Here is a 9,303-nt window from a genome sequence, read left to right as displayed (position 1 = left end):
AGCCCTGGAGATGAGGCTGCCAGACGGAGGTCAGGACAGGGGAAGGACAGATGTGTCCAAGCCCCTGCCAGAGGCCACGCTGGCCCCAGTGAATCCATTCTCTAACCAGAGCCGTAACTCTATTCCAAGCTCAGGCGTTCCGGTTCCCAGATTAGACCATGGAAAAGTGGTTCCATGTGGACTCTTTAGCTCGGCTGCTTCCTCAGTCCCCGCCCCTGCCCCCCACCTCCAGCCCAGAATCGCAGGGAGGCCATTTCGTGTCAACACGAGGATGTTGCTCTTTATTTTCTTCTCTCTTGAACCCATAAAAATAACTCTGCCAGACCCAAATATCCGTGTGAGCTCCCAAGAAGCTGGACTGAAACGTGTTTGCACGTCGGGACCAAAGCAATCCCACATGTGGCTGCTGAAACGGAGTGTCCTCTACGTGGCAGGTGGCTGCCTTCTTGAATCTCACGGACGATCACGGAAGGAGGAAGGGACCACATCTGCACCCCGTCCTCTGCTCTTCAAATGGCCCTTCCGTTTCATTTGTCGTCTTAGTTTTGCAGATGGAAAAACCTAAGGCTCAGAGAGATGGGAACGGTTCCGTCATTCGATCACTCCGCACTCTGCAAATGCGTATCATTTCCACCAATGTGCTCGGTGCAGATTTTTGTAGGGAAGACCCTTTCTTTTCTGCTTTATGAAAGGATTCACTAATGGATTCCCTGGGGTGTTCCATGCAAAGTTTCCCAAGGCGTATAAAGTAAAAGACTAATTCTATGAGGGCTTAATAGGCATTTGGGGAAGTCTATGCACAAATTAACCTGGAAACCACTGATTAAACAACACTTCCTTAGGAGATCACTGATTAAAGAAACTCAACAATGCAGGATTTTCTTAAGTATGGGCGTTTTCAAAGTTTGTAATTGGCTAAAGTATATTTGAGTCTCCCAGCAGAGTATAAAGCATGCAGTCTTTTCCCAAAGTTATGAGCGAGAGTTCTAAGAAAAACTGTCTTGGAAACACTTCCCCAGTATATTTGGTTGACTCATATGAAATTGCCACCCCACGGCTGTTTTTTTATCTACAGAACGGCATTTCCAAATGGTTCAACCTGACGTGCACAGCAGGGTTTTTCTCAAGTGTTTTGTGACTCCTTTATCTGATTTCATAATGTGATGGGGTTCGTAGGCCCCGAGCCCCTTAAAGGGTACTTGACGTGTTGCCTTTTATGTGCTCACTGTTAGAGCTGGAAATGGTCCTGGGGAGGGGTGGCCCAGATGGCTACTCTCTGCCCAAACCTGTGCCTGTCCTTCCGTACTGTGGAGTCAACTGAAGCAGCCACGTAAGTAGAGACTGTCTTGCCAGAGCTCGAGCCCCCAGGTGGGTGTGGGGGCCGGGGGCCCCTATGGAGAATGAGCACAAGGATACACGTGACCGCCAAGCGGTGGGAAGAGTCAGGTGTCTTCTCCATCCTCTCCTTGCCCATCTTCTGGCCGAACACATAGATCTCCAGAGTCCCAGAGGCTGGCAGATCCACAAGAGGGAAGGGAACTCAGTCCTGACTCACCGCCTGGTGGAAAGCCACCCACCACCTAAGCACACCTATGTTGAACTTTCAGGTGAGGGAGAAAGAAACGGATTACTTTAAGCCACGGAAGCTTGGGAGGTCTTGTTGACATCGCGGAAGGAAGTGTCAACGTAACCAACACAGTAAAGTTGGGAGCAGGTGGTGAGAGCGGCCGTCCAGGGCCCTGAAGGTGGGTAAGAGGATAGAGCAAAAGAGGACCACCCTCAGCAAGGCTCACACAACAAAAGGGTCACCAGTCAGGATGGCCGGACCGGGCTCACGCGCGCAGAAGCTCTCTTAGTCAATGGGGGCTGCTACAACAAAATGCCATCAGTGGAGTCACTTACAAACAACAGGCGTTTCTCTCTCATAGTTCCAGAGGCTGGGAAGTCCAAGATCAAGGCCCTGGCAGATTTGGTGTCTGATGAGAGCCCATTCTTTGGTTCACCTGGTAGAAGGGACAAGACATCTCTTTGGACTCCCTTTTAAAAGGGCGCTAATCCCATTTATGAAGACCCTGCCCTCATGACCCTAATCCCCTCCCAAAGGCCCCAGCTCCAAATACTGTCACACTGGGGATGTGTGATGAATGGGGTGGGGGGAGAGCGGACAGGGGAGACACGACATTCAGTGCCTAGCAAAAGCCAATGTCATTTGTAGGAAGAATAATATGAATGGAATGCTGGGCTGATCATAGGGCTATTATTCAAAACACTAAGCATCGGTTGAGACCCTGACACCTTCCTCCCACTCATACTCCCGTGTCCAATCAGGCCCCACAGAGTTCTGGGGATTCTATGTCCTCCGTCCTATGACCCTGTCTCCTCCTCATCCCTTGTGCCCTAAATACACGGCCTCCTTCAGATCTCCCAAACACCAGCCGCACACCAGCCCCTCTAAAGCTGCACATAGGAAGATTTCCAAGGGGTTTTCTTGGCATTCAAAACCTAACCATGGCTCTCCCTGTCTAAACCCTTAAGCACATCCCAGTATCCTCAAAATTAAGTCTACGCTTATGGAGTAAAGGCAGAAGAGGGTGAGCTTTGGAGGCAGACTCCTCTGGGTCTGATCCCTGACCTCCCCACCTCCCCACCTGCATGACCCTGCACGCAGACCTTATGCTTTTGATTTTCCTTTTCTTGACCAATAAAGTAGATCACACCACAACGCCTTGCATGTAGAATGTCCTCCTCCTTAATCAGCTTTCTTGCTTTCCCGTGCATGGAGCAAAGGACACTAAACATGGAGGTGGGAAGCCTGATTCGAGGCTGGCCACTAGCACAGCACTTGCAGGGAGTAGGTGCTCCAGACATGCACCTGCCAGATGGGTCAATGCCAAAGCCCTGACTCCCTGTCGTGCATGGCTCTACTCCAGCTGCTACACTTGGGGTCCTTTCCAGGCATGAGAAGGCGGTCGTTACCAGAGAGTGTGCTACACTTTGCTGTCTCTGCCATGTCCACGAGGTGTCCCCTAAAGAAACTTCTCTGCCCATCAGAGAAGCAGACTGGGTAGCACTGGGCACGCAGCCCTGGGGTCTACCAGCTAATTGACCTCTAAATCAGGCAGGCAAGATCTTACGGTCCTGTCTGCTAATCTTTGAAAACAAGACACAAGGGGAAACATTTACCTCCCCAAAGCACACATCTGCTCGGCAGTTTCTGAGGATGAGCCCGCGGAGAGACGCCTCCCTCTACGAGGGCTCCCAGGAGAGGCCAACAATGTGTGCGGCCTTTTCCCATGACGGAAGGGCCAAGTTCCCAGAGATGGCCCCCAGTCACCCCTCCCTCAAGGATCATGCTAAGATCCTCCTAACACACCTGCTTTTCCTTCCTCAGGCCTGGGACAAGTCCTGTCTCCGAGGTGGTTCATCCCATCCTGATCCTAATGTTCTAAAATAACATTGCATCCATTTCAGCCTCAGGGTTCTTCGGGTGCATCACAGCGGCCCCTTTATGCCACTTATGCTCTTCCACTAACAAAAACTATGGGACAAGGACAGGGGAAGAAGTGGTTCTCACACTCATACAAAAACCCCACTGGGCAGGTGGTTGTTGCGTATAGCAGGAAGCGTCCTCATTCACCATGCATTTTCAAACCACGGGATAACGCCATCGCGAAGTTCCAAGTAACCATATTTAGACATCGAACTTCTCCACATAACTCGACAGCTTCCTGAGTTGGTTCCAATAATTAAATAACTGAAGTGTCCTACATTACCAACTGGAGACCAGAGCTACAAGGTCCCTTCCTTGCAACTGGGAGTGGCCACGTGACTGAGGGCAACAAAAGGATCCGTAACACAGAAATTTGTTGGAGGGTTTCTGGGGGAAGATGTTCTCTCCTGATAGAGAGATGCTGCTCTGGCATCTCTGGCTGCCCCTTGGCCTCCTGTCTTTTTAAAAAATTTTTTTTAATATTTATTCATTTTTGAGACAGAGAGAGACAGAGCATGAATGGGGGAAGGTCAGAGAGAGAAGGAGACACAGAATCCGAAACAGGCTCCAGGCTCTGAGCGGTCAGCACAGAGCCCGTCGCGGGGCTCGAACTCACGGACCGCGAGATCATGACCTGAGCCGAAGTCGGATGCCCAACCGACTGAGCCGCCCAGGCGCCCCCTGGCCTCCTGTCTTTGAAAAGAGCCCTTTGAGGACTATTTAAGGTGAGGTGGCCCTATTTAAACCATGAGGCAACAAGCCTAAAGACAAAAGGCAGCGTTCTGAGAAAGAGACACAGAAGGGTGGGATGAGGCTGGTTTGGGTTATTTGTTTTGTTTTGTTTTGTTTCGTGTGTGTGTGTGCTTTTGTTCTGTTTTGTTTGTTTGCCACTGAACCAGACCAGAACCACATACTTCGCAAGCCACTGTTAGGCAGGTACACTCAAAGTCTCTTAACGAATGCCTCATGCGTTATCAGCCCACAGTATTTTAATAATATCTTGGGACATGAGAGGACCACAAGGTGAGCAGACAATTCAGGGGCTAAAAGTAGAAAATAAACCTTTACAAAAACGGGACGATATGTAAGCGAATGTTTAATATTATCAATACGGGCCCTTGTGAAAGCCTCTGTTTGTAGAACAGGAATAATAATATCTGGTGTGGCTTTGTTCCCAGGATTCCGCGAGTTAATACAGGCAGAATAAAGTTAAAAGTGCCAGGCACAGAGCAAGTACTATCTAACAATAGCTATCAAGTTAATCAGTAAAAAATGTAACTTTCTTTAATAAAGAGTGTAAGTCTGGGTACTGGATTTGGAGTCAGAAAACCTGGCTTCTGGAGGGACACTTCTCCTGTCTGATCACAGATCAATGTTCGTGGCTATTTCAGGACAATGAAATCTCAATACAATAGAGGCCCCTTGTCAAAGCGTGTTGAAAGTTTGATAAATCATATGAATTCTGAGCTGTCACATGTTGCCAATTCAGTAATGAAATAAATGTATCACTGGAAGTCTGAAAAGGCTTTAAAAATACGCCTGTAAATAAAATGGAACATTTGGTTGTGCAACTAAGGAAGAGCCTGGAAGTTTTTAAGTAACTTCATATGAAATTGATTTTGCTTTCCTAAAACAATAGCTGGACAATGACAGTGTGAGCACAAATGTAAAGTAGAAGACAGAGAAGATGGACAGTGCCTAGGCGGGTCCCCCCACTACCCTGCTGATGTGCCTCTAGGTAAGTCCTTTCCCATCCCTGGGCCTCAGTTTCCTCGTTTGTAAACTGAGTAGTGTAGGACACAACAGCCCTTAGCCCATCTCCAGTCTTCAGCTGTGGGACCAGAAACAAGGGACTTACTTTCTCTGAGCCCCACGAAATGGGAATGAAAATTGGGAATGAAAAAAAGAGCAACTTCACAGGAAAGCTGTGAAGGTCAAGTGTCAGAGCACGTGAAAACATTCCAGGCACAGGGTAGATGCTTAATAAATGTTGGTTGGAGCCTAGTACGTTGTCTATCCCAGTCCCAACATTCTGTGGTTCTGTAGAAAGTGGGGCCCGTAGAGGCAATGGCAAAAAAGAGAGGATGTGTTCTTTGTCCCACAAAAGCATGCCCCAGACAGGATGGCTTGGGCCTTCCCAGGTGGCCAGGGCTCCCTTGTGAATGGTCCAAAGGCCCTTGGCCAACCTTTAGCACGAGGGACATTTATTAGACCCAGGAGACAAAGACGGTCCATAAGGTCCCCTGGGTTCTGGTATAAGGAACGTTAGACAATAGACACGGGGAAGGTATAAGCTATGAGAAACAGACTTCTACAGGACGTCATCAGTGCCTGCGGGTCTATGACCAGAATTCCCACAGTTACGAGGTCAGGTCGGGAAAAAAAGATTGGACATGAAAACATTCACTAACGGACTCACCACCTAGAAAAGTACCCTCATTCATGCAGCACCACACACACTCACACACACTGACTCTCACTGTTTGACACTAACAATTACGACCCACAAAGAAGTGGATGGGATGCGCACAGCGCTTCTCCTTTACGGTCAAATGTGCCACCTCTAACAACACAAGGAATGTGCAATGCAAATGGCCTTCAAAGTCATACTGAAATGTACAAAAGACGTCAGGTGCCACGAAGTCAGTGAAAGTGATCTAAGGATCTGCGTGAATCACAGGCAGAGTCCGTGATAAATGACCAGTTAGCACCAAAGCCAAGAAAATCGAAAAGGATGATCTCACAATAGATGTCTCGAAGGAGAGTGTTTCTTACGTAAGTGAAGATCAAGGAAAAATTAATGCGCCTTTTACTCTATTTACACAACTCACCCTTTTGATCACGTTGCAAAAGTCAGAAGTAAACAACACATTTTGTGCTCGCATACAATGGTATCAGGAAAACCGTACCAAAGGCACCAACATTCGCTTCGTTCTTGACTCACCCTAAGCCTCTCACATGTGATGGCAACGCAATCTAAACTTTGTTAAGTGCAAAACAAAATAAACATGATGATAATTTTTGTTCGTTCTTCAGAATAATTTCCAATCACGCTTTTCATCCTTTTCTACCATTCACTATGAAACCAGAGTCCTTATTTTTAAGTTTACTAATTGTATGTGACTAATTTCAAATATGAGGACCTCTTTTATACGGTCAGACGAACAAGAACCAACTCTACACTGAATCCAGCCCTGGCTGGGCTCCGGGCTCTGAGGATCTGGGGATGAGTACGTCGGACAGAGGAAACAGCTTGTACCAAGGCTCTGGGGCAGGAAAGCCTTCGATGCACTTGAAGCGGGGAGGAAATGAGTAAAAGGAAGAGCGGGACAATACGAGTGACAGGGGTCAGCAGGGATCAGCTCAAGCAGGGCTGTAGTCCCTGACAGGGAGTTAGAATAAAAACCCGAAGTGCCCTGGGAGGCGACCAAAGAGTATGAAGCGGATGCTCTGCCTGGAGCATCTGGTGGATAGAGATGCCCCTCCAGGAGACCAGGCGGCAGCAGCAGATCTGGAAGGTGATGCTGAGCTCGTGGTGGGAGGGACAGTTTGAGCTGCCTGGAGCCTTGCCCGTGGACACGCCCAGCAGGCATTAGATCCAGGGTTCCGAAGGTGGTCAGAGACGTACGACCTTCAACGTGCCCCGAGGACGAGGACTTGGGAATTTTCAGTCTGGAGGACACAGCCGAAACCATGCTTATGAATGCACCCCCCCCCATACACACACACACACACACACACACACACACACACACACAAAGAGAACATGTAAACCCACAAACGGAAACTCCCGGAGGAGCTGAGAAAGACTGCCCCCTCTTCAGATGACTCAGGCTGCCTATTGTTCCCAGATCTCCAAGCAAAACAGGAGACTGTGGATGGAAATGAGAGAACACTTTTATGGCAATGGAATATATCGGTGTGCCCTCTCCACGTCAGAAGGCTAACGTGTTAATCAGCTTGGCTTGTCACGTGTCGCCGATTCCCCAACGAAATAAAAGCTCTGACTTTGATCTTTCAGGAAAAACTCGAATGGGTCAAAATAAGCTTTTTCTCCTTGTAAACAAAAGAAAGTTCTCTGGTTGTGCAACTGGGTACAAGGCCAGCCAATGTGAAAGAATCTCATACGAAACCACCCTCCCCCCCCCCACCCCCTCTCCACCGCCCAGACTTCAGCCCTAAAATAATACATCACATGTTAGGTGGCAAAGTTGAGTAAGAAAAGGAATAAAATGGGTGTCAGGAGGCCCAGGACCTAACTTTGCTCTGCCATTGACAGGTGGCATTTCTCTCAATACCTCAGTTTTGTCATCTGCAAAATTAGGGGGAAAAAGGGGCGGGGTATGTTTTAAGTCTCTTCACCGTGTTAAGGGCGTGCAATTCTATAAATAGGCAGGCTAGTGGGCCTCTAAGTGTCAGCGAACTGCTATAATATCCCAGGCCCATATGTACCTTTTCTCATTTTAATGCGCATGGCATCCCTACGAGCCAAGCATTGTTGATGCCAATTTGGGGATGGAAAGACTTAAGGTCCCCAAACGGCCAGTGTTAGCGTGGGCCGAATTCGGGCTTTGGTGTCAGAGAAACCTGGGTTTTAATCGATTGTAATACTTACTGTGCCAGTAGTCAATGTGTTGCCTCTCAGCCCCGGACTCACCCTCATTGGCCGGCTTCGTGATGGCGGTGCGGGACCCTGGGAGCAGTTCTCCTCTGCCAGCAGGTGGAATGCTAGGCTTTGTCAGTAGAGGGCGCTAGAGGGACACACACACACACACACACACACACACACACACACGAAGGCTCTGGTCTTCCCGGGTCCATTGGTTTGCCTTTTTTTTTTTTTTTTTTTTTTTTTTATGCTCCTGGGGTGAAGAGCAGCCGGCATGGAAAGAACACCCAGCAGTCCCACTGGTGCCCACACCTCAGCAAGTTTCACTGGCACCCCAAAAGGCAGCTTCTCAGCAAACAGCAGCCCTCTGGGGAGCAGCTTCCAGGGGTCTCAGTCACACGCCAGAAGACAGATCCCCAGAGAGTGTTGTCTGCACCCCAGGGCCTGGTGTCATTGGAGGCGCCTCAGTAGACCTCTCCACCATCCAGCGGAGTGCAGCCACACCCGCTCCAGAGAGGTCTGAATCTCAGCCGGGGGGACCGGGGTCCTGTCCCAAATCTGTTCCTTCCTTGCCTGTGTTCATCTATTCACAACACTTCTGACACCAAGCGTGTAGGGGTTTTCCCACACCGGCCAATTCTCCCACAAGACTGTGACCAGATGCCAGCCGTAAGTCCCAAGTTGTCGCCCATACGTCTGAGTAACTGGCTATAAATGGGGGACTCCCAAAACCCCTTGTGCAGGTTTGATCATGTGCTATGAGGGCTCACAGAGCTCAGGGAAACCCTTACTTATATTTACTGGTTGGTTATAAAAGATATCATGAGGGACACAGACGAACAGCCAGATGAAGAGGTGAGATCTGGGTGAGATCTGGAAGGGTCTCGAGCACAACATCTTTTGTCCCAGTGGGGTTGGGGTATGCCACCGTCTTCGCACGTGGATGTGTTCACCAACCAGGAAGTTCTCCAAACCCCATAGTTTAGGAATTTTTAGGGAGGTTTCAGCCCATAGGCATGATCAAGCTTTACTCAATCTCCAACCCTTTGACCCTCCCTGGCGCGTAGGGCGAGGGGCTGAGAATTCCAAGCTTCTAATCATGCTTGGTCTTTCTGGTGACCGGGACCCATGCAGGAGCCCACCAAGGACTGTATCATTAGAACAAAACACACTCCTGTCACCCGGAAAATCCAAAGGAGTTAGT

General features: G+C 49.1%; 1 long non-coding RNA gene across 1 annotated transcript; it reads right to left on the bottom strand.

Annotated features, from left to right (window-relative positions):
- Positions 1 to 253: 253 nt before the first annotated feature.
- LOC122480556 lies at positions 254 to 3,264 on the bottom strand. Its single transcript, XR_006296594.1, has 2 exons — positions 1,903 to 3,264; positions 254 to 561 (listed from the first exon to the last, which is right to left on the bottom strand). It is a non-coding gene; the product is annotated as an uncharacterized LOC122480556 (long non-coding RNA).
- Positions 3,265 to 9,303: the final 6,039 nt, after the last annotated feature.

This window comes from Prionailurus bengalensis, chromosome C1 (genome assembly GCF_016509475.1).
Source record: "Prionailurus bengalensis isolate Pbe53 chromosome C1, Fcat_Pben_1.1_paternal_pri, whole genome shotgun sequence".
NCBI lineage: Eukaryota > Metazoa > Chordata > Mammalia > Carnivora > Felidae > Prionailurus > Prionailurus bengalensis.
Note: the sequence above shows the minus strand (reverse complement) of the source record. Positions and strands in the feature narration are given on the sequence as shown.